Source organism: Muntiacus reevesi, chromosome 13, assembly GCF_963930625.1.
Source record: "Muntiacus reevesi chromosome 13, mMunRee1.1, whole genome shotgun sequence".
NCBI lineage: Eukaryota > Metazoa > Chordata > Mammalia > Artiodactyla > Cervidae > Muntiacus > Muntiacus reevesi.
In genome coordinates, this window is record NC_089261.1 from 22,113,593 (window position 1) to 22,138,426 (window position 24,834).

A 24,834-nucleotide genomic window follows, 5' to 3' on the forward strand; every position below is an offset into this window, starting at 1 on the left:
AAGTGGTGTTTGAGGCCCCTCCAAGCCACAGCAGGCCAGCAGCTGCTGCACAAGCCACGTGGGTGACAGCCGTGCCCTCCCCCACTGCCAAGGTCCTTGCTCAGCAGGCATGGGAACCCCAACTCTACAGGTGCTGCCCTTACGGCCCCCAAGCAATCTCAGCCCACCCAACTGCACCCCATGGAACCCCAACTCTGCAGACACTGCCCCCACCACCCCTGTGGCCCCCAAGAACTCTCAGTCCACCCAACCTCACCCCACAGAACCTCAACTCTGCAGACACTGACCCCACCACCCCAGTGGCTCCCGAGCACCCTCGACCCACCCAACCTCACCCCCCGTCCTCTGCCACTTTAAGTCACCAGGTCAAAGTTCCCCCAAAGCACCTGGCAGCTCAGTCAGGCACTAATGGGTCTGTCCCAGGAGGGGACAGGTCCACATGAGCTGGGAGGGCAGTGGTGAACAGGGTCAGGTCAGGCAGAACGCAGGTCACAGTGTGATCACGGGCAAAGCTGGGCCTGCCTGGGCCTCCTGGTGATCCTCAGGTGGGGGGACTGTGACACTGGGTTAGGGGACAGAACAGACATGAGGTTGGCCAGGATATGAGCGGAGAGCGAGGGCATTGGGAACCTGAGGGCCACACTGGGGAAACAGCTAAGGACACAGACCCAAGTGGGCCCCAAGCGGCTCCTGGGGGCAGGCAAAGGATAACCTCCACAGGGCAGAAAGCACTCCTGTGTCCACAACGGAAGGAATCTCAAGAAACAGTCCACTGGCTTTCCAGATGAAAAAACTGAGACTCAGAAAGAAGAAAGGACTCCAGTCAAGAGAGCAAGAAAGCCTCTGGTCAGAAAAGGTCTTTGCCCAGGAATCTCTGGGGGCCCCCCACTCTCCCCAGGACCCTTCTCTCCCATCTTTGCTGGCTACGCTGCAGGCAGCCTCCCCAGGATTGTAACTGGTTCCTCCACCCAGGCCAGGATGAGAGCCTGGCAGGTCCTGGGCCCCCTCCACACTGGGCCACTCTGAAAGGGGGTGTCCACTCAGAAACACCAGCACCACACACAGGAGGAGGAGGGTGGTGAACAGAACAGAAGGAAAGACCTGGGAGGTCGGGGACAGCTCTGATCATGTGGAATCTTCTGCTTGTCCCTGTAGCTAAAAGGACAGTGCCTTCTGAAAGGGGAAGAAAGGGAGACCGTGGGTTGTTGCATTTGTATTGTTTCAGAGCCAAATAAATCATACCCAACATCAAAAATAAAAGAAAAAGAGAAAAGGGGTGTCCATCAGGCCCCCACCATGTGCAACGCCCCACTCACAGCCCCTACTCAGAAGTTGAGGAAAATCCAACATGGTGCAAGCACGCAACCTGAATGTCCCCAGGGAGGGCTGGGGTTGCACCTCACGTGTACCCCCCAGCTCCCTGTAATTTCATCACAATCCCTCATCACCCTGCCCTCCACTGACGACCATCCTTCTCCAAGGGCATGGACGCCCCTAAACCCTCCACTGGAGCTCTACCCACTGAAGATCTGATGTGGAGGGATGTTAGGAGGAAAGACGGGGATCACGGTGGTCAGAAGAGGAACAAACCCCTCTCCCCTCCATCTGGGGGCCCTGACTGCTTCCTGCTCTCCACCCCCATCTCCTGCTACAGAGGCTTGACTTTCCTTTCAGGAACCATCTTCCCTCTCCAGACTCCAGGAGTGATCACATGATCCAGGCCTGGCCAATCAGACTCCTGCTTCCCCTGGACCAGTGATTGGCTCAGGGATTGGCATGTGACCCAACATGAGCCAATGAGAGTCGCTGGGTCTTGAGACTTTGAGAAGGAACCAGAAAGAGGCACTCTCCACTGGGGCTCTAAGCTAGGAGGATGAAAGCTTGGGGGTCTTGCAGGGCCACTGGATGGCAGAAGCCTATCCGAGAACATACCCCCAGAAAGGCAAAAGTGAAGGGTGGTGAGAGAACAGTCAGGTCCTGATGACAGCCATGCCCGAAGGCAGCTTAAAGCCTGCTTCTTCATTCAGGGAAGTCAAGGTTCTCTTTCTATGTGTTTTGCTTTGGCCAGCCCAACCCGGGTTTCTGCCACTTGCCATCAAAAGTTCTGATTCTTCCAGAGCAGGAAGGAGCCTTGGAGCAGGCAACCCTTCCATTGGGTGCTGTCCAGCCTTCCACCACTGCAAAGCCAAAGAATTCAGAGCCACAACTGCCAACCCCACGACCACCGCAGGAGAAAAGCCCACATGGACTTCTCCCAGCCATCGAGACAGGATGAACTGTGTAATTCTTATGAACGTGGGAACAAGTCTCACCCAGCAAACGGGAGCTTCTACGATTACAACCACTAGTACTATCACTGCAGTAACTGTAGCCCGGTCACAGCGATGTGGAAGGGAGGCCAAGCTGCCCCTGACAGTCCACACCAAGAGCAATTTGGCATTTGTCCTGCAGCCCGAGACAAGAGACCGGCCTCCGGAGAGGGGTCAGTTGTGGCCACCAGTGCTGGACCCTGTTCCAGAATTCCCTTTGTCCCAGCTTGTCACAAAGCCCAGCAGACCCTGGTGGTCCGATGCAGCAAAGCCAATTCTAACCCAGCCTCTCTCTGGGCTTCCCAGAGAGGTCAGCAAGAGGACAAGGCCAGCGGCTGGGCAGGTAGAAGCCAGCGCTGCTTGCCTTTCCTCCAAGAGCACCACGGCAACTTTCAAATTGCTCTGTGGCTTTGCGTTGCACAAGGTGGTGAGAAGTCTGATGTACCCACAGCTTTTCTGACCTTCTTTGTCTAATGAAATGCCGACTCGGGATGGCAGCCCTGGACAGATGCACACATTGTGCACTGCATATCGGCTCCAGAAGCCAGGGAAGCAACACCTTTTCAAACCAGCCCTGGAGAATCCCTGGCCACCCCCCACCCTCCTCAAGCCCAGCCTGGCTGGCTTCCCACTCCATCAACACTCACAGAGCGTCCACTGCCAAGCTTAGGGGCTGACACCCCTGCCACCCACCGGCCAAAGGCACTCCACCAGCTCCCTGGTCCAGCATCCTCATGCGCAGGTTGTCCCCAAGGCCAGGAGACCCTTGGGATCTCACACTTCTTACATTCACCACGAGCTTATTTAAATAAGCTCAATTTCCATTCTTCCCAACCTCAGCCAGATTTTTTTGCCAACTTGAAAAAAAAATTTTTTTCAAAAAAATTTTTTTTTTTTTTTTTAAGGAAAATAGTCTGGCAATTCCTCAAAATGTTAAACATAGAATTACCATATGACCCAGCAATTCCACTCCTAGGCATAGACCCAAAAGAATGGAAAACTGAGATTCAAACAAATCAATGTACATGCACGTATTCACAATACCACACTATTCTCTACAGTCAAAGGTGGAAACAACCCAAGTGTCCGTCAACGGATGAGTGGATAAATAAACAGAACATGGTCCATCCCTATGATGGAATATGATTCAGCTCTAAAAAGGAACGAAACACGGACACCTGCCATAACGTGGATGGACCCTGTGAACAGGATGCTGACTGACAGAAACCAGACACGGAAGGACAAACACTGGATGATTCCACTGATGTGAAATGTCCAGAACAGTAAATCCACAGAGACAAAACAGACTGGTGGTTGTCAGGAGCAAGGGGTGGGATGGAGGGTGGGGAGGGTGCTGATACATGTAAGGGTTACCAGGCAAGTTTTAAAACTAGATAATGGTGGTGTTTGCATAACATTGAGGGATTAAGTTTTGATTTCATCAGCAATGTTGGGAGGTGCAGAACAAGAAAAAGTATGATATTGCTTCACCAAAGACAAGGGTGCAGGGAGGACTTTCCTGGTGGTCTAGCAGCCAGGACTCCACGATCCCAATGCAGGGGGCCCAGGTTCAATCCCTGGTCCGAGAACTAGATCCCACATGCCGCAAAGAGTTTGCATGCCACAACTAAAGATCCCACGTGCTGCAACAAAGTTCAAAGATCCTGCGTGCTCCACCTAAGACCTGGCCCAGCCAAATAAATTCACATAAAGACAAGGGGAGGAGAGGATGAGAGAGACCCATGGGGCAACGTAGGGGATCTCCTGAATCTAGCCTTGGCTGAACAGGGTTCTGAGAACAGGATCCAGGTTAGATCAGGAAAATGGTGCAGTGGCCCCAACATCACTGCAGGTCTGGGGCTCTGGGGTCAGGAGAGGATGGTGGGCATCCATTGTTCTCCAGACACTTTGGGGTCCCCACTCAGAGCTCAGCCCCAAGCTACTGAATGAGGCAGGGTCCAGGCCTCAGGTGGTTTTGGCGCTCCAGCAGGGTGTGGCAGGGAGCAGACAAGCAGTAAATAGTGACCTCTGAATGCAGGCTGGGGGCTCTGCAAGCCTTGAGGAGGGCAAGAGGGAGCCAGGGAGAACCTCCTGGAGTGTGAACAAGACACAGCCGGGGGAGGGAGAAGTAGACGGGGCTCTAGGCAGAGGCCACCACCTAAGCAAGAACCCAGAGACGAGACCAGGACTGTGTGCTTGAGAAATTCCTCGAGTCGTTCAAGGCCCATGGGCCATGGAAAGGGTGAGTTTTGTTTGAAGGGCAATAGGGAGCTACAGAAGGTGGTTGATGGAGAGAGGAAAGGGCTGGAGTGTTTGACAAGCAGGCGCTATGAAGAGCAAGCATGGAACCAGGAGGCCAGGGGTGGGGGGTGTTATCACAAGATACGTGAGATGATGCTGGTGGGATTGGGGCAGCAGGGACAAAGAAGCAGAAGCAGCCTGTGTGGTTGGGAAGGAGACTGCCAGCCTCAGAAACACCTTGCTCTGGGGGTGAAGAAGGCCATGAGTTCCCCCAGGGATGGGAGCCGTGGTTCCCCTCCTCTGGCAAGACGCCTGGGGGCTCTGATCCTCTATTTCCTCAATGGCAGGCAGGGAAGCATGCGTGTTCCTGCTCCACGGACCCAGGAGGATAGCACGCTTGTGAAGTGATGCCTGGTGAACAGAAGGTGCTCAATAAAGCAAACTCAGCCAGGTCAGCGTTCCAGGGAGAAGATGGGGCGCTCTGGTGAGGTTAAGGGCTTGCTTTAACAGGCGGCGTAGGACACTCCTGAGCCCCATGGGATGGGGACACCGCAAGCCCCGCTGGGCCTCGCACATCCAAACCACAAACCACGGCAGAGGGGGGGCAGCTGCCCTGCTGCCCTGCGGAATCAGCCTGAGGAGGCCTGCAAACTGGGGGCTCCCATGCACACAGCAGGGACCCCCACCATGCCTGCCCCAGAGGAGACACCCGGCCAGGGCCAGGCAGCCACCCCAGGAGAGCCCTCTAGGCTGTGGCTCTGATTGGGCAGCGCCCCCACAATGCTGCCAACCCCACGTCCCGCATCCACAGAGAGAACTCACCGCTGCCTCGGATTCTGTGTCTGCCTTGCCCCCTGCGGCCTCCCAGGAGCCTAGCACAGCACCAGGCACACAGCAGGTGCTCAATGAATGAACCTCTGGAGAGAAGATGAACGCCAGTAACACAAGGTGAGGACAGAGCCCAGCACACCTGCATCCCCGGTCCCCAACCCTGCTGGGGAGAGGTCTCTTTCTTCGGGTGGGGGGAGGGTAAGTTTCCGTCCTGCCCCGACATCCCTCTTAGGCCCCAGGCAAGATGGCCAGGGAGGCCATAGCGAGTCACAGTCCATGGACTTTCCGTTTCCCGAGCAGCCTGGCTCAGCACCTGGTGGGTGGATCACGGCCGCCGGGGCTGGAATGTCTCTGAGAGCTCAGGGGAGCGGGTGGATTGGCTGTTAAGAGCCCGGAACTAAAGCTGAAATGTGCCTGGGACCCTTCAGACCTGAGCCTTGGAAGATGAAAGGGGAGCTGTCTGCACCGCACGTGCCTGACATTTTCTTGGAGCTAATGGGCACCCACGCTGGAAACTGCGGCGGGTGGAGGAGCCTCAGAATTTAAAATCAGCTGCCAGGCAGGAGCAAGGAGGCCCCCAGCATAAGCACAAGAGCACTTGTCAGAACCCTCCACTGTGCTCAGAGCAGCCACCAGTCCCACAGAAGGGACATGGTCTGTGACACCCCCAGCCCCACTCAGACTGTCTCGGGTCAGAGACACACAGATGATCTGAGAGCCTGCAGGCAGAGACCTCGTCGCTCTCTTCAATGTCTGACACACAGTTGTTCAGTCGCGAAGTCCTGTCCGACTCTTTGTGATCCCATGGGCTGTAGCCTGCCAGGCTCCTCTGTCCATGGGGATTCTCCAGGCAAGAATACTGGACTGGGTTGCCCTGCCCTCCTCCAGGGGATCTTCCTAGCCCAGGAATCAAACCTGAGTCTCCTGCATTGGCAGGCAGATTCTTTACTGCTGAGCCACCAGGGAAGCTCATCTGACACACAGTAGCTGCTCCATCCCCCACAAGGGGCATGGTGCACACAGTAGGTGTACTGTTTTCCTGGAGCCACTGTAACAAATTGCCACAAACTGAACAGCTAAAGACAGCGGAAATGGATCTTCTCACTGATCAGGTGGCCAGAAGTTCAAAATCAGGGTGTCAACAAGGCCACACTCCTTCCAGAGGCTCCAGGGGAGGAACTTTTGCTGGCTCTTCCAGCTGCTGGTGCCTCCAAGTTTCCTTAGCTTGTGGCCCCAGTGCTCCAACCTCTGCCCACCTTCACATGGCCTTTTTTTCTTTGTGTCTGTCTTCATTTTGGCCTCCTCTTCTTTTTGGCCATACCATGCAGCATGCGGGATCTTAGTTCCCCGACAAGAGATTGAACCTGTGCCCCTAACATTGGGAGTGCAGAGTCTTAACCAAAGAAGTCCCTGGCCTCCTCGTCTTATAAGGATTCCACTTATATTGGACTTAAGGCCTAGCCTCTCCAGTGTGACCTCAACTTAACTAATTATATCTACAAAGATTCTCTCTTCCAATAAAGTCACACTCACAGGTTCCAGGTGGAAATGAACTTGAGGAGGACACCACTTAACCCAATACAATGCACACTAAATCACTTCAGTCATGTCTGACTCTGTGCAACCCTATAGACTGTCGCCCTCCAGGCTCCTCTGTTCATGGGGATTCTCCAGGCAAGAATACTGGACTGGGTTGCCATGCCCTCCTCCACGGGATCTTCCCGACCCAGGAATCGAACCCACATCTCTTATGTCTCCTGCATTGGCAGGTGGGTTCTTTACCACTTAGCGCCACCTGGAAAGCCCCAATCCAATACAGTAAGGTGCTCAAAATATAGGTGCTTTGTTCACTGCTATATCTCCGAGCCTGGCACAAGGTAGGCATTCAGATAAAAAGAGTTCTGGAATGTGAGGTGAAGATGTTGCAGAAACACCAGCTAGAATGAAATTGACTGTTCACACTTTGTGTTTCTAGCTTGTGATATACAGTACAAATCGGGAACAGGTCATCTATTTGAAGGTCGCCTTCAGCAGGGGCTCATGGTGCAGAATGAATGCCCAGGAACCCGACTCTGAACCGAGTCATGAGATGAAGGTGGGAAGTGGTATGGGTGAGCCTCGTCTGGCCTGGCCCATAGGAGCCAGAACAGCCCATGTGAATGGGGGCACGGGAGGTCCTGCCCAGCGCCCTGGCCACCTCCTACTGTCAACCACGATTTATAGGCACCTCTTGCTGGGCTTCCCTGGTAGCTCAGATAGTAAAGAATCTGCCTGCAATGCAGGAGACCTGGGTTTGATCTCTGGGTTGGAAAGATCTCCTGGAGAAGGGCATGGCTACCCACTCCAATATTCTTGCCTGGAAAATTCCATGGACAGAGGAGCCTGGCAGGCTACCGTCCATGGGGTCCCAAAGAGCTGGACACGACTAAGGGATTAATACTTACTTTCACTTTCACTTGTGGGGTGGGTACCAGCACACAGCAGCGAGTGACAGACTCAAACTCCCCATCCACCATCTTGGAACTGGTGTTCCAGGAGGTGACATGGGAATAATTATAGGATGGCGGACAGTGTTTGTGCTATGGAGAAGAACAGAAGCGTGAAGTAGGTAGACAGGGAATGGGGGGCTGGGGTGCAGCTTTAAAGTGGGTGCCCAGGGACAGCCTCACCAAAAGGTGTCCTTAAGCAAACACATGGGGGGAGGAGAGAGAGGAAACCGTGTAGATGTCTTGGAAGGGTGTTCCAGGCAGAGGGAACAGCAAGTGCAAAGGCCCTGAGGTAGGAACAGCAGGGAGACCCAGATGGTGAGAGTGGAGGTCACATGGGGCTTTCACTCCAAGTGAGATGGGAAGGATGACACCCTGTGGGCTGGGGCGATGTGAAGGGTCTCCTACGCTAAGCCTGCCCCAGCATCTCTGTGCTCAAGGAAACTTCAGCTGTGCCCCCTGTCTACAGCCATGGGGGCAGGCCTCTGTGCATTGGGTGCAGGTAAAAGGGCTGGCCCACCTATAATCCTAACACTATTAAAGCCACCATTCAGGGACTTCCCTAGTGGTCCAGAGGTTAAAACTCTGTGCTGCCAATGCAGGGGACAGAGGTTCAATCCCTAGATGGAGAACTAAGACCCCACATGCCAAGCAATGCAGCAAAAAAAAAAAAAAACCCACCACCCAGGATCCTACAGAAATGAGCCCCTGCCCACCTGGGCAACTCCAGCAGGAAGACCAGCCTCCCTGCTCCTCACCTGGCAAAGAGGTCACTGGGATCATGAGGAGGAGCCAGGACCCCAACCACAGCCTGTCCTTGGCCATGCCCAAGGGGTGGTGGTCCAGAGTGGCCGAGGATCACCATTCTCAGAGTCAACTCAATGTGCCGCCCATAGGGGTGCCACCTGCCCCCCCCACCAATCTGGTACCAGATTAGACAAACCCAAGTCAACGGGAATCTCCACACATTCTGGCCAATCAGGAAATTATTTGGGTACCTACAATGTACAGGCAATATTCCAAACACTGGAGCTATAGCAGACAAAAGGCCTGTCAATCAGAGCTGACAAGGGGGATGGATGAAGGGGGGGATGTATGATGGATAGATGGATGAATAGATGGAGAAGGGATGAATGGATGAATGAAGGTGATGAATGAGATGAGTGAGGAATGGATGGAGGGTTGAGTAGATGAGGGAGGAAGGATGGACGGATGAAGGGATGGATGGATGAAGGGGGGGAAGGATGGATGGATGGATGAATAGATGGAGAGGGGATGAAGGTGATGAATGAGATGAGTGAAGAATGGATGGGTGGGTGAGGAGGAAGGATGGATGCGGGGATGGATGAAGGAGGGGATGGATGGACGGATAGATGGAGGAACTAATCAACCAATGGATATCAATTTAACTGTTCCACTTTTCAGAGGTTACTTTTTTAACCAACCCTCAGAGCAAAGCATGTCTTTATTCCACTAATATCCCCACATCAGGCTTCCTGCCAGCCACCATGGAGGACACAGATGAGCACCATCATCCCCATGAACCCCCTCCCAAGCCCACACAAGTGCTCCCCAAGCCCGAGGATGCTGGGCACATCCTGGGGAAAAGCTGCCTCTGATTCCAACCTCCAGAATCCCAATGGGATGGACTCAAGGCCCACCCTCCCCTGGGCACCAGTTCTCCTCAACCCACAGCCAGCACCCCTTCCTCCTGGGGAAGAGGAGAAAAGAAAAGCCCGTTGACTATAGCCTCAGAAACATTTTCCCTGTGGCCAATGGATTTACAGCCCTGGGTATCACAACACATCACGCCACACTCAGGCACCAAGTAATAGCCAGAAAAACAGGTTCCAGTGGGTCCAGAATGTGGCATACACCCCCAGATCTGTTCTCATTGGGCAGGTTTCCAGGGACCTGCTCCCCTTCTCCCCATCCAGCTGAGCCAGGCCCCAGGGACCAGCTCAACACGAAGCGTTACCAAGAGAGAGTTCACAGAAACACCCCTAATTTCTGGCTTCCCTGAAAACTAGGGACTCACACATGTGGCAGGCAGGGATGTAAAATGGTGCAGTCTCTGTGAAAAACAGTCTGGCAGCACCTCACTAAGATAAACACAGAGATACCGTGTGACCCAGCAATTCTACTCCCAGGCATACAGCCCAAAAAATGAAGGCAGGTGATGAAACAAAACAAACATGAATGTTCAGAGCAGCACTATTCACAACAGCCAAGAAATAGAAACAACCCAAACATTCTTCAACTGATGAGTGGGTTTAAGACTGCGATGGATCCATTCATTGGAATATTACTTAGCCATAAAAACGGACACATAGGGCTTCCCTGGTGGCTCAGCGGTACAGAATCCTCCTGCCAATGCAGGAGACTTGGGTTCTATCCCTGATCCGGGAAGATCCCACATGCTGCGGAGCAACTAAACCCGCGCGTCACAACTACTGAGCCTAAATTCTAGAGCCTGGGAGCTGCAACTACTGAGCCCATGAGCCGCAGTTACTGAAGCCTCGAGCCCCAGAGCCTGTGCTCCATGAGAGAAGCCACCACAATAAGAAGCCCCAGCACCACAACTAGAGAGTAGCCCCCACTCGGTGCAACTGGAGAAAAGTTTGCGAAGCAATGAAGACCCCAGTGCAGCCAAAAAGAAATTAAATTATTTTTAAAAGGTGGGGGGGATATATAAACCATGAAAATATTATGCCAAAAGGAAGAAGCGCATATTGAATGATGCCATTTATGCAAAATGTCCAAAAGAGGCAAATCCACTGAGTCAAATGCAGGCTGGCAGCTACCAGAGGCTGGGGGAGGGGAGGATGGGAAGTGACTTAATAGGTATTAGGTTTCCCTTGGGATGATAAACACATTTTAGGATGAGACAGTGGTGATGGTGGGGCACGCCACTGAATCTATTACACATCCATGAACCACACACTTTAATATGGTTCAAATGGTCAATCTTATGTGTATTTTTCTGCAACAAAATCATTTAGGGGCATGACCGGCTGGAGGTGAGCAGGGGTTGCCCACGTGGGATGGACAACCCTCTCCTGATTGCCATGTCCCCTCATAGTCTGCTACCTTTGTTTATGTCCCCAGGCTGAAACAGGACTCAATGACCGAGAGCACAGTTCCCCTTCTCCTTCAGGCCTGGCTGCATGGATGGAGCCCTCGCCTCCACCATCACTTCCCAGGAACCCTCCCCCAAATCCAGCTCCCCAACCTGGGTTCCCAAGAGTCTCTCTCTTCCTGCCACCCCCATGGGCCCAATGCCACGCACCACTGCTGTCTGTTTATCCACTGTCTCCCAGCCCCCGGAGAGAGCTCCCAGCCAGCAGTCTGAGCTCTATCTTGGATCACCTGCATAGCAGGAGCCCTGGAGGCTGTGGGCCGAGTCACAGCCCCTCAGGCACTAAGGGAAAAGGTGGAACCCTGCAGCAAGTCACCCTCACCCTAGAGATGCACCCTCTCGACCAAGCCACCACCTGCCCACACACTGCCAAGTGTGGAAAGTGGCCAACTAGGTTCAACTTCCAATTCTCCTACTATGTGGCTGTGTGACCCTGGGCACAGTACCGACCTCTCTGGGCTTTTTTTTTTTTTTGGTGGGGTGGGTCCTTGCTGCTGTGCCTGGGCTTTCTCTAGTTGCAGCAAGCCAGGGCGACTCTTCGTGTGGTGCATGGGCTTCTCACTGCGGTGGCTTCTCTTATTGCAGAGCACGGGCTCTAGGCACATAGGCTTCAGTAGTTGCAGCACTCGGACTCAGTAGTTGTGGCTCGAGGACTCTAGAACTCCGGCTCAGTAGCTGTGGCACATGGGCTTTAGTTGCTCTGGGGCATGTGGAATCTTCCCGGATCAGGGATCAAACCCGGGTCTCCTGCGTTGGCAGGCAGATTCTTCTCCATTGTATCACCAGGGAAGTCCTCTCTAAGCTTTATTAACATCCCATCTGTCAAACTCTCTCCCTAGGGCCAGTGGAAAGATGACTCTTTGGGGAAAGATCTATGGAAAACTCAACACCCATAAATGAGTCCCCAGGACATCCCTGGTGGTCCAGTGGTTAAGAATCCACCTTCTAAGGCAGGGGACAAGAGCTCGATCCCTGGTCAGGGAACTAAGATCCCACATGCTGGGGCAACTAATAAGGCCTTGTGCCAGACAATGCTCCTCAATGAAGATGGAGAATGCTGCAACTAAGACCCGAAGCAGTCAAATAAATAAAAAGTTAAAAAAGATTTGTAAATAATAATGAGCCCCCCAAAATCAGAGCTAAGGCTGTTACCACCCTGCATTGCTCCAAATAGTAGGGGGAGGAAGGGAGGCAAGTTAATAGCCATGATGGTGCTGATGTTACCGGCAGAGGTAGTTACCGTGACTGTGCCCATGATGCAGATGAGCAAACTTAAGCTGGGGAAAGAGAGCCGACCAAATAGTGGAGTGGGTCCTTAATTAGGAAGTTGGACAGGGGAGCCCCACACATGATGATGGAAAAAGCAGAGGACTGATTCCCCGGGGTGAGCGGGGCCTCCCACAGTCTAGAAACAAGGAGGAGGGGGCTGTCCTTCCCCGCCCTGCAACCTTGGCCGCAGGACTGCTCACTCAACACCCTCTCCTTACAGATGGAAACTGAGGCAGGAAGAGGGTCAGCAGGCTGTGGCCTCCTGGCCAGACTCCGCCCTCCTAAACTGGATCACTCCGCCCGCGTGGTGCAGGTGTCTGGGGCAGGGGCGGGAACCGGCTGAACTGAGTGGTCTGCGCTGAGCCCGGGGACCAGCCAGGGGAAGGGCTCCAGCCCCACAGGATAACCAGGTCCTGGGACAGAAATGCCTCTGCAACCTGGCTGGGGGACCATGGATAAGACCCCCACTCCCACCCCAAACGCCACATCCTGCATCAAACCTTCCAAGGAAGGGACTTCCTGGCAATTGAGTGGTTGTGCGGTGCTGTGCTTAGTCGCTCAGCGGTGTCGGACTCTGCGACCCCATGGACTGTAGCCAGCCAGCCTCCTCTGTCCATGGGGATTCTCCAGGCAAAAATACGGAGTGGGTTGCCATGCTCTCCTCCAGGGGATCTTCCCCACCTAGGAATCAAACCGGGGTCTTCTGCATTGTAGGCAGATTCTTTACCAGCTGAGCTACCAGGGAAGCCAGGATTCTGATGTCCACTGCAGGAGGCACGGGTTCGATTCCTGGTTGGGGGACTAAAAGCCTGCAGGCCGCAATCCCGCAAGTGCAGCCAAAAAAAAGAAAAAAAAAACCTTCCAGGAAAAACACACCCCTGGCACCCGCCCCACCTCTTACCTCCCTGAAAAAGGATCCCCAGCTACTGGGAGAACTTCCCACCGCACCGCCTGCCCCTCATTCCACTCGGAGAAGCCCTGGCAGGAACCTCATAGCTGTCCCTCACTACCGGCAGTTCTGTTTCATCCACTGGCACCCACTCACCGGAAGAATCCAATTTCCCACATCAAACACGACTGTCCCCATTCAACAGAACAGGAAACGGAGGCTCAGAGAGGTGAACTCACTTGCCCAAGGTCACACAGCGAGGAAGCAGCCAAGCTTCATTCTGATCCCTCAAACCGCCAGCCCAGCCCCCCGCCCCCGCACACCCCGCGCCCCCTCCCAAAGCAAGCAGAAGGGAGGTGGTGCTGGTTGGAGCCGTCAAGGAGGCCCATTTCTGTTTCCAATTTAATTGGTACATTTGTGTCCGCTGGGCTGCGGCCAGCTCGGCCGTCCGGCACTGCTCCCCTGCCAGGGCAAGATCTGCTCAAAATCACTTCCTCCTCGACCCTTTTTCCTTCCCCCCACCCCACTCCCCTTTTAATTTTAAAAGGGAGAGAGAGAGCGGGAAGCCACAGCCCTGACAAACCCTCCTGGCACACCAGGTCTCAGGGTTCCCCACGAGAACCCTGAGAACCCTGCCGTGCGACGCGCCCTCCCTCCGGGGTATTTCACAAACATTACACCGGATTTTTCCTGGCTCTTCCTCATTAAGTTCTGGGCGCCCCAGGAGGGACGTGGTTTCCATTAGACCCAGCTCCTCCATCTGGCCTTCCAAACGGCAATTTTCTCTGCAGAGAGAAGGGGCGGGGGGGGGACGACACAGAGAGAAGAGGCTGGTGTCTGGGCAGTGGGGGATGGGGCGCTGGCACCAGCTGTGTGACTCGGGCAAAACGATTAACCCCCTGCCCTGAGGCTGGGATGGGGATGGGGGGCTATGGAGTGCAGGCACACGACAGGACAAGCTATGTGGGGCTCAGCATCATGCCTGCTGGTGGTGAGATGCTGTGACCCGGTTACTAATTCTGGGAGGACCCTGGCGTCAGAAAGGATGAGGGGTTCGGGGTCCTGGGTCCGTCCACTTGACTTCAGCCTGGAGGGGACTGAACCAACAACCGAGGCAAAAACAGCCTGCAGAACACAGCTCTTGACATTCTGCTGAGTGAAATAAGCCAGACACAGAAGGACAAACACTGTAGATTCCACCCAAATGAGAGCCCCAGAGTAGTCCAGAGTAACAGAAAGTATAATAGAAGGATAGGTGCCAGGAGCTGGGGGAGGCAGAAGGGAAGTTCATGTTTAATGGGCACAGAGTTTCTGTTTTGCAAGATAAAAAAGTTCTGGTGATGATGGTGGTAATGGTTGCGCAACTGTGAATGTACTAAAACACTACTGAGCTGTATATTTAAAAACGGCTGAGGGACTTCCCTGGAGAAGTCCGGTGGTTAAGACCCTGAGCTTCCAAAGCAAGGGGTGCGGGTTCAACCCCTGGTTGGGGAACTAAGAGTCCCACATGCTGCACACCTTGGCCAAACAAACAAACAAAAATGGCTGAGATGGTAAACTTTTTGCTATGTGTGTTTAAACTGTATGATAGTTTACCAAAAAAAAAATTTTTTAACACACACACCTCCTCTAGGGAGGCCTCCCTGATTGCTAGCTAAGAGCACCTAGCTGCTCTATGGGGGTTCCCACTGTCAGAGTCGCCCCATGAAAAGAGTATTGCCAAGAATGCTAACAGGGTCCACTCAGTGGACCCTCAGAGCCAAGGGCTGAGTGGGACCACAGTCAAGGGCTGATGGCAGGATCTGATGGCCACACGACCCAACTGGGCCTGCAGACCAGCGCCTCACAGCTCTGGTCCCTCGGCAGTGCCCCATAAGCTGAGCTCTCCACTGACCAGCCGCTTCTACCCAGATGGCCTGGATGCAGGGAGGGGGTGACTAGAAACTCTGTGCCTCTTAAGATGGGTCCCTGCCGGAGGGTGAGACGGGCAGCCCCTGGGTTCCCACCGACTCCCCGGCACCAACATCTGGCAAACGTGTCCACAGCCGTGCAGCTGCCGGAAACGCCTGCTCCCAGCCTCCTCCGCACACACAGGCCCTCAAGGACAGCTTTCCGAGGAATTTATGGGGTCGCCTCTAATATTTCAGGGCAGATCTCTGGGGGACGTCCTCCACCACATGTGAACAAGGACAAATGTTTCTGCTGCTAAGAATAGCTGCTCTAGGCCGGGAGCCCACCCACTCATCACCCGCCCTTCCATACATCACCTCTCTCCCCAACCCCCAGCAAACCACCCGTCTGGACTCCGAGGGCCCACCTCCCACAGGCCTGGCTGCAAGACCCCCTACTGCCACCAAGAGGCCCAGGCCGAAGGGCAAAGGACCCACTTTGATCTGATCTGTTCAACTCTCAAATGTGGATGCTTAACGGGCCATTGAAATAGCCTGAGGGTGTTCACTGATGAGTGAGTCTCTGATGATGGAGAAATGACCAGGAACCCAAGGTCCTCCGGCCCTGCAGCCAGAAGTTCCAGATGGTGAATGCGCTTTCAGTGCCCATGAGTAGCAGGAGTGCCCCTAGGATTGATTATCCCTTTGGGGAGAAAGGAGAATATAAAAAGCTCCAGGCGGGACATCCCTGGTAGTCAAGTGGCTAAGACTCTGCGCTCCCAGTGCAGGGGCCCCGGGTTTGATCCCTGGGGATCAAACACTGCAACTAAGACCTGGTACAGCCAAATAAACAAATAAATACAACTAAATATTGAAAGGAAAATAAAAATACTCCAAGACAGAGGGTCCCAGGCCAGAAGGAGGGAGGCAAAAAGAGAAAGGGGGGCTGTGAACACCCACCAGCCGCCTGCAGTATCTGGGGCCAGGCTGGACCTGTGACAAGCAAGGACAGGTGGGGCTGTGTGTGCGTGGGGCACAGGAAGGGGCTGGCCCAGGCCATCACAGCTTCTGATTCCTTCAAGAGAAGGAAGTCTGGGGCTTCCCTGGTGGTCCAATGGTCAAGAACCCGCCTGCCAGTCAGGGGACACAGGTTTGATCCCTGGTCCGGCATGATTTGAAATGCCACGGGGCAACTAAGCCCCGTGAGCTACAACTACTGAGCCGGTGCTCCACAACAAGAGAAGCCACACACACCACAACTAGAGAGCAGCCCCCACTCGTTGCAACTAGACAAAGCCCTCTCAGCAACAAAGACTCAGTGCAGCCAAAAAAATAACTTAAATTTTTTAAAAAGGGAGAGAGAAGAAATTCTGATTTTGAGACATCCCTCAATTTGAAATTTTTATTTAAAAAACACTGGACTAGAAACCCAATGCAATAAATCAGCCTGACATCCAAATACAGCCCATGAGCTGCCAGGATGTGACCTGTGGCTTCTGACATGTGGTCAGCTGGGAGCCACAAGAGAGGGACTGGCAAAGTCTGGGGAGCTTGAAGGAGAAGGGGGGCCCAGGGGATCCCTAATTACAACAGGGAGTGGGAGGGACAGAGCCCACTTACCCACCAGCAACACCATCCCAGCCCCAACAGGACACACACTGGATGTGAGAGGAGAACAGGCTCATCTCCAACCCATGGAGTTTTTTATGGCAAACCACACCCCAGTGTTCTTGAGGTCCCTCTTGTACCCTCAGTCCTAGCCTTGGGGTAGGCTGACCCCGCCTCTCAGGTCTGGCCAGTCAGCACCAGTTGAGGCAGCACTTGCTGCAGTGATTGGTTTGGGTGAGGCTTTCAACTCTGAGCTGATAAACCTCAGTCCAAGGACTTTAGCTGGGATTTCAGGAACAACATGCCTACCTTCCACTGGGGCTACTGAGCTGCAATGAGTCTGTGCTACCAGGGACTGGACATGAAAATCATTTTGTCACCTGAGTGCCTGGATCCAGCAGTTTCTGAAGCTTACCCCGAGCCTTCTGTATTAAATACAGGAGGAGCAGAAGAGTCTGCCAATTGCAACCAAGAGACCAACCACAGCAACACCCTAAAACCCAAGTTCCAAACATGAAATCTCCCGGGAATCAGATTTCCTCCACCCTCTGGTTCCCTCACCTGTCCAGGTAGTGAAAGTGAAAAGTGAAAGTGATAGTCGCTCAGTTTTGTCCGGCTCTTGTGACCCCATGGACCGTGGCTGGCCAGGCTCCTCTGTCCATGGGATTCTCCCGGCAAGAATATTGGAGTGGGTAGCCATCCCCTTCTCCAGGGGATCTTTCCAACCCAGGGATCAAACCCACGGCTCCTGCATTGCAGGCAGATTCTTTACCACTGAGCCACCAGGGAAGCTGCCCTGTACAGGTTGGGAGAGGTCTAAAAACAGCCACAAGGAGGGAAGAGAATTGAGATGGAGTCCGGGACAGATTCAGTGTAGAAGGGGCCAGGCAGGAGCCTGGGATCCGTTTGTCCTGTTTCTCACCCGACAGAAGTGGTGTCTCCTAGCCCAGCCTGAGCCATCAGTGGTTCTAGTGGGGATACAGCAGACAGTGGCTTTGCAGATAAAGGTGCCTCTCCTGGCTGACTCAGATCTGGGTCATTCCCCAACCACAAGCACACCCCACCCACACTGCCCCAGGCAGTAAATACAGCCCCCAGCCTTGGTTTCTGGAGTAACATCACGAGTGCACTTTCTCTCTCTCTCTCTCTGAACATCTGCTACCCTGAACTAAACATGCTGATAAACAGAGACCGGCTTAAGCAGGTCCTAGCAGACCTGCGGGGCCAGAAGACAGGCATTGTCTGCAGTCAGGAGGCTAAGGGGGCTCCGCCCACCCATGGGTGCACCAGGGTCGTTCCAGGGCCTCAGTTTCCTGGGCTATAAAATGGGCAGCTGCTCCTGACTGGGAAGGTGGCCAAGACTTGAACCAGCAGATGGAGATCCTGGCCCCACCCCCCTCAACTTCTCCCACCATCCCCTTTCCTCCGCGACCTCCATCTGATCACAGGCTTGTAGCATGTCCCACTTCACAGACTGAGCGTCTGACAGCAAAGAAGCCTGTCCAATATCCCCCAGGTAGGAATGGGGCAGCAAAGATTAACAAACACAACATTGGCTTTCAGGTTCTAAGCAGTCACTGTATTAGATCCAAAAGTGAGTGTCTTGCGCTCACGATCCCAGCTAGTCCCTAACACGGTGTTTGCTGGCATCAGTTCACTGAATCATTCCAACATCCCTGGGGGCAAGACTGAAGCACAGAGAGGCTAAGTTACTTGCCTGAGAGCACACAGCCTGGATGCAAAGCTCTCTCCAGCATTCAGCTCTTATCCACTGTGTCACCACCAGAGTACCCGTCTTTCTTCCTAGATTGGAGGAGACCCATCCCCCTAACCAGGCTCCGGGTCTCACACCCAACATCACATCACTGCTCATGGGTTCAGGCCAAGTTTTGCCAGCTGGAGGCACCCACAGATCTCTGGAGAAGGGACGCAACCATCTTCATGTCTACCAGTCAGCCCCCAAAGCTTGCTGCAAACCCCTGACCCCAAGCCCTGGAAGGAGAAGGCAGGCAACATCTGGGCCCCCACCCCAGCCCCCGGCCCTCTTCCTTCCCTCCTCAAGGCTTGGAATACTCCTTCGCAAAGTCCTGCTGCCTTATTTCCCATCCCCCCACAAACCCAAATATAAGATCCATGAAAGCAGAAGGCACCTCTGCTTTGTCCATCACTGAGCCCCAGCACACAGCAGGCAATCTATAAATGCTTGTTAAATCCACAAATTTTCTAAGAGCAGAATTCCAGGCTCTGAGCTGAAGATCAAAGACCACTTTGCAAATAGAGAAACTGAGGCCAAGACGGTGTCTACTGAAAGCCAGATTTCAGGATGTTATCTACACTGGGCCAGCGTGTCCCAGAAACTGATCCACATACACACTGCCTGCTTCACTGTCAAGGTGGCCCAGGGCTCTGATCCCTCCCTCCCGGAAGCCACGGTGCCAGCCCGTCCATTAGCCATGACTGGGTCTCCAAAGGCTCTCACCACCACCAAGGGACTGTGCGATCTTCCCCAGGTAGCCTGTCCTCTCTGAGCCTCGGTGTCTCGGTTCATCAAGGGCACCTGACAAATGAGGCAGTGACAATCCGAGTGCTGGTGAGCTGCCAGGCATATGGGGAATGGGCATTCTGGGCTTAGGGAGGGGTCTGGCATGGAACCAGGGGGCCTCCTCCTCAAAGATGGGAGAGGATAGCAGCAGGCGATGGTCAGGTTCAAGAATTTGTGGATTTAGGGACTTTTCAGGGGGTCTAGTGGTTAAGAATCTGCCTTCCAAAGCAGGGCATGTGGGTTCGATCCCTGGTTGAGGAACTAAGATCTCACAAGCCAAAGAGGAACTAAGACTGTGAGCGCAACTACTGAGTCCCGCGTACTCTGCGGCCCACAAACCACAACTAGAGAGAAGCACATGCTGCGGCTAAGACTTAACACAGCCAAATAAATAAACAAAAGTTTTAGAAAAACTTCTTCCCTGAGTCGGGAAGATCCCCTGGAGAAGGAAATGGGGCAACCCACTCCAGTATTCTTGCCTGGAGAATCCCATGGACAGAGGAGCCTGGTGGGCTATAGCCCAGGGGGTCGCAAAGAATCAGAAAACTGAGCGATTAAGCATTAAAAAAAACAACAACAGGATTTGTGTTCTGGGTGAGGGAAATGGGTCCCAGACTTTTCATATGGGGCTCCTCACACCACTGGGCACTCAATTACCTTAGTTGGTCCTGGGCCCTCAGACTTGGGTGGGAAAAGACATCACCCAAGCCCCTCCCAGGGATTACTCCACTCAACCTCCAAAGATTGTGGCGGGGTGTCACTAGCTGTATTAGTTGCCCCAGATCCACTGTAAACAAATAATAATGATCCAGTGGCTTAAAACAATAGAAATTTATTCTCTAACTGCTCTGGAAGCCAGAAGTCCGAGATATAGGCATCTGCAAGGCCACACCCTCCGAGGGCTCAAGGGGAGGATCCCTTCCGGCCTCTTCCAGGTCCTGGAGGCTCCAGGGGTCCCTTGGCTTGTGGCCGCATCCCTCTGTCTCTGCCCATCTTCACGCGGCCATCCCTCTGTATGTCTTCCTCCTCTTGCTGTCTCTCACAAGGACACCAGTCTCTGAACTTAGGGCTCACCCAGATAACCCAGGATCACCTCATCTCAAGACATATCTTCAAAGCAGGTCACGTTTAGACACAAGCACAAGCGTCTGGGGGGCTACCGCTCACCCGACTACACTGGCGTCGCTTTTTTTCTGATCGCCCATCCACTGAGAGCTCATTCCCCGCCTGGTCCCATGGGCAAGGCCCAGAACAATCCCCATGAAGCAGATGAGCAAACTGAGGTGCCACACGCCCGGAGCTTGAATCTTCTTTCTCTGAGCAGGGCACAAGGGCCTCCCTCCCACTTAGAGGAAGCACAACACTCTCACACCCACGCCTCCAGGAGAAGGCCCACGGGTGATGCCTCACCCCCCCCCCCCCACCTCACAGGCCAAGAAGTGGTTCCGCGGCGGGGCGGGGGCGGGGGGGGGGGGCAGATAGGGGGAGGGGAAGGACACACACCTCAGAGTCTGTTTGCTCCTGTGTCAAATGGGAGCAAATCCCACCTGCTAAAGGATGAAAGAGGCTCCTGGAAGGAGACAGCCTCTGCCCCCTGAAAATTACCACCCCCACCCCTTATTCCCAGCCCCTGCCAGACCCACACAGCTGCCCACCCAGCCTCCCACACTGCGCAGAAAGGGCCCATTATGACATCACAGGCCTGGAATTATGTTATTAGCCTGGGAAGGAGGCAGGACCCAGGGACAAAGGGCTCATTGTCATGCAAATCCATGACTGGGGTTGGGGGGGGCGGGGACAGCCCCTCCTGCCTTCCAGCTTCAGAGCCACTCTGGCAAACCAACTCCCTGCCTTCTAGAAGCATATGGGCATCTCCCATCCTCAGATCTGGTTCCAATGAGGCTCTCAGACTGGGAAGTGGGCCCTTCCCCAGGTTGGAGCCAGATTCCCAGAAAATAGCACCAGCTCTGAGGAAGGTCGCCAACAGAATCCGGGTCCAGAGCCTGTCTTCCCTACAGCTGTGCCACTGTCCTCTGAGACAGGGACACCAAAGGACCTCCTGAGGATGAAGTAAGATCATCCGCTTAAAGAGCTGAGCAGCGCCCGGGGGCACGGAAACAGCCGCATAGGAAATGCCACTACCTATTAATCATGCCTCTCAGCAAGGTGCCTGCAGCTGTGTGTCTTTGGGCAAGCTGCTTACCTCTCTGTGCTTCCTCTGGAGAGGCTTGTGGGCAGGACCTGAAACACGAAGGTGTGCAGAATGCTTACTCCACAGTGTCAGTCCCCAACACACAAAGCAGATGCTGTCAGCACCCCGCTCCCACACCCTGAACCCCTTGGGGGGAGCGGGGGCACTTTCCTTGCTCCCCAGCCCCACCTCCTTGACTATCCAGGAGGTGCAGACTTTCTGGGGATGCTTGGCAGGTTCGATCAAGGCATTCTTGAGTAAACGTACAATAACTGCTTTTTTCCAAAGACTCTAGTTTTCCAAGAATAGTCCCCCACCCCAGTGCATTCTCAGTCCTTGGGAGTAGTCGTCCTGGGGTGCAAGGAGGTGAATTTACCATGCATTCCAGCTCAAGGGACCTAGGTCTCCCTAGCCAGGGCCCTTGCACATATGCACATCTGTCCCCTTGGACCTTGAGGGCACAGACCCAGGTTCACAGTTTGTGGGGAACACTGAATCGGGCACAATAGTTTTCTAAGTGAAAGTCGCTCAGTTGTGTCTGACTCTTTGCAACCCCATGGACTATACAGTCCATGGAATTCTCCTGGCCAGAATACTGGAGTGGGCTGCCATTTACTTCTCCAGGGGATCTTCCCAACTCAGGGATCGAACCCGGGTCTCCTGAATGCCTGACCTACCAGGGAAGTTTTCTAAGATCACTTACTATGTCCCCAGCGCCGGGGACACAGTGATGACCAAGATGAACAAAATCCCACATGGAAAGGCTGGAGGGACATGGCATACAGTAAACTTCAGGTGATGAGAGCAGCAAGATAACAGAAGTGATGATGGAGAGGTGGAGGCCTCTCTGAGGATGTGACATTCGAGCAGAGGCTCAGTGAGGGGAGGGTGTGAAGATCTCAGAGAAGGGCATCCCAGGAAGAGCTCAGCAGGTAGAAAGGTTCCAAGGTGGAACCCGGATTGGAGTTTCTGAGAAACAGCCAAGAGCCTCCTGCAGCTGGAACGTCCCTAAACTCCCACCCAACTCCCTGCCCCTCCTGGCTCTGCCCAGCAAAGCCAGAACCTGAGACCCTGAGATGTGATCAATGTCCCCTCCCCCGAGACACAAGCCTGCATCACTCCATCATGATCGTCATCATCACTCCCTCTCAGCGGCTCAGACCCCCACCCCGGGCACCGTAGGCATCCACCTGTCCCAGCCTGGGATGTTCTGAAACTCTCCCGAATCCTGAGGCACAAAACCTGCCCTGCCTGGACCTCTTGAGATGCCCAAGGACCCATGCTAACTTATTAACCAGCTGTGCGGGGCACAACCATCTGACGACATTTCCCAGGAGCCCTGGAGAAATGCTTTCTGGAGAATCAGCCCTGGAGAATGGCTAAGTGCCAACAAAGGTAACCCAGCTCACTCTAGGGTGGGTTTTGTGTGTGTATGTATGTGTATATGTGTGTGTGTGTGTGCACGCGCGCACGCTTAGTTGTGTCCAAATCTTCCGTGACACCATGGACTGTAGCCCACCAGGCTCCTCTGTCCATGGAATTCCCAGTCAAGACTACTGTGGGTTGTCATTTCCTCCTCTGGGGGATCTTCCTGATCCAGGGATTGAACCCCCATCTCCTGCATTGGCAGGCAGGTTCTTTACCACTGGCACCATCCGGAAAGGGTGAGCTAGTTACACCCCAAAGGCTTTCTCGCCACTGCTAGAGGCAGGAAAGAGCCTGAGAAAAACCAGTAGCTGCCGCAGGGAGCAATAGGAGGTAAAGGCTGCACCCAGAGGACAGAGCGAGGGGGTCAAAGTGCTTGGAGAGGAGGCCGAGGTCAGGAGGGAGCCCACAGACAGAACTGAGACCCAGCCCCACCTTGGGGTTGCAAAGAGAGGCCTCAGAGGACGTGGCTGAGAGGTGCGAGCTCTGGGTGGGCCCCGGAAGTGAGCAAAGGGGCCCAGAGTCAAGGCTTCCTAGTTTTCACAGGTCATGACCCAGCCCCCTGTCCAGCTGACAGATGAGAAGAGGAGAGGACTGGGGCTCAGAGAGGGCAAGCAACCTCCCCAGGGTCACCCAGCAGAAAGAAACTCCACACACAGGCTCTGGCTTGGGGTTTGAGTCCTAGCTCCGGTCCTTACAAACTGTGTGCCCTTGCGAGGGGTGGGGGAGGGCACACAGCCAAGCCTCAGTTTCCTCCTCTTAAAAATGGGGATCATGCAGTACCCTCCCTTCCTGCGGCTGATTCGGGTAGGAAATTAGACAGCATGGGGCAAACCGCAGCCATCCCATCAGGGTGATAAGAGTACCAGTGGCAACACCCCTCACCCCCCAACACGTGCCAGCAGCTTCCTAAGCACTTAGCATGAACCAACGCATCTAATCTTCATGTGAGCCTAATGAGGTACCTGACACTGCCCACCTTTCACAAATGAGGGGATTGAGGCAGCCGGGTTAAGCCACGTGGTGTAATTCACACGGCTACTAAGGGGCACAAACGGATCAAACCCAGGACAGCCAGTGCTCCGAGTCTGTGCTCTGTCTCCTTTTCAGATCACTGTGAGGAGCCGACTCATTAGAAAAGATCCTGATGCTGGGAAAGATGGAAGGCAAAGGGAGAAGGGGGCGGCAGAGGATGAGATGGTTAGATAGCATCACCAACTCGATGGACATGAGTTTGAGCAAACTCCCAGAGATAGTGAAGGTCAGAAGAGCTTGGTATGCTGCAGACCATGGGGTCACAAAGAGTCAGACACGACTTAGCGACTGAACAAGATTCATGTGCAGTTGTAAGAAACAATATAGTTGGATCGCGTGGACCCTTTGGCCAGCTTCCTCTAATGGCATCATCCTCATAATACCTGCAACCTGGAAACTGACACTGATGTAACTGATCTTATTCAGATTTCGGGGATTTACATGCACTCACTTAGAGTGTGTGTGTGTGTGTGTGTGTGTGTGTGTAGATTTATGCACTTTTATCTCAGTGTAAATTCCTGTGGCCACTGCAATTGATGCAAGACAATTCTACCACAAGGGGTTCTTGTGCGACCTCTGGTCTGAACCACCACACGTGACTGTCTTTCTCAGTGGACAGGGGATCGGGTCACTGAGACCTTCAGGACAGGGCAGGGACAGTACAGTTCTGTGGCTGACCCACGTGGCTACCAAGGACTTACAGGCAGCAGTCCCCTGCTGCACCAGCCTTTCCTGAGGTCCCCACGAGAGGCCTGAGGACAATCGGACAGTGGGCGGCTGGCAAGGGCAGCCTGGACACCCGGGGAAGTCCCTGCTGGCTCCCGCTGGCCCCAGAGGAGAGGGCCTGAGCCAGCCACCGGCCCAGCATCCGGTGTCACTTACAAACACAGGACAGTTGCCACCCTCGGCAGGAGAGCCAGCCGAGTGTGCCCTGCCCCCAGGCCACACCAACCGCTGTCGGGGTGCCTGGCCCAGTCTTG

The 24,834-nt window shown here is 54.1% G+C and overlaps 1 protein-coding gene across 18 annotated transcripts in view; it reads right to left on the bottom strand.

Annotated features, from left to right (window-relative positions):
* NCOR2 (nuclear receptor corepressor 2) overlaps positions 1–24,834 on the bottom strand; it is a 232,076-nt gene that overhangs the window by 155,716 nt on the left and 51,526 nt on the right. Inside the window, exon 2 of one of the 18 annotated variants that reach the window (XM_065904617.1) lies at positions 21,407–21,444. The exons of the other annotated variants lie outside the window; for them this stretch is intronic. The gene's annotated coding sequence lies outside the window, so the exon portion shown is untranslated. The remainder of the gene's footprint in view (positions 1–21,406; positions 21,445–24,834) is intronic. 18 annotated transcript variants of the gene reach the window in all.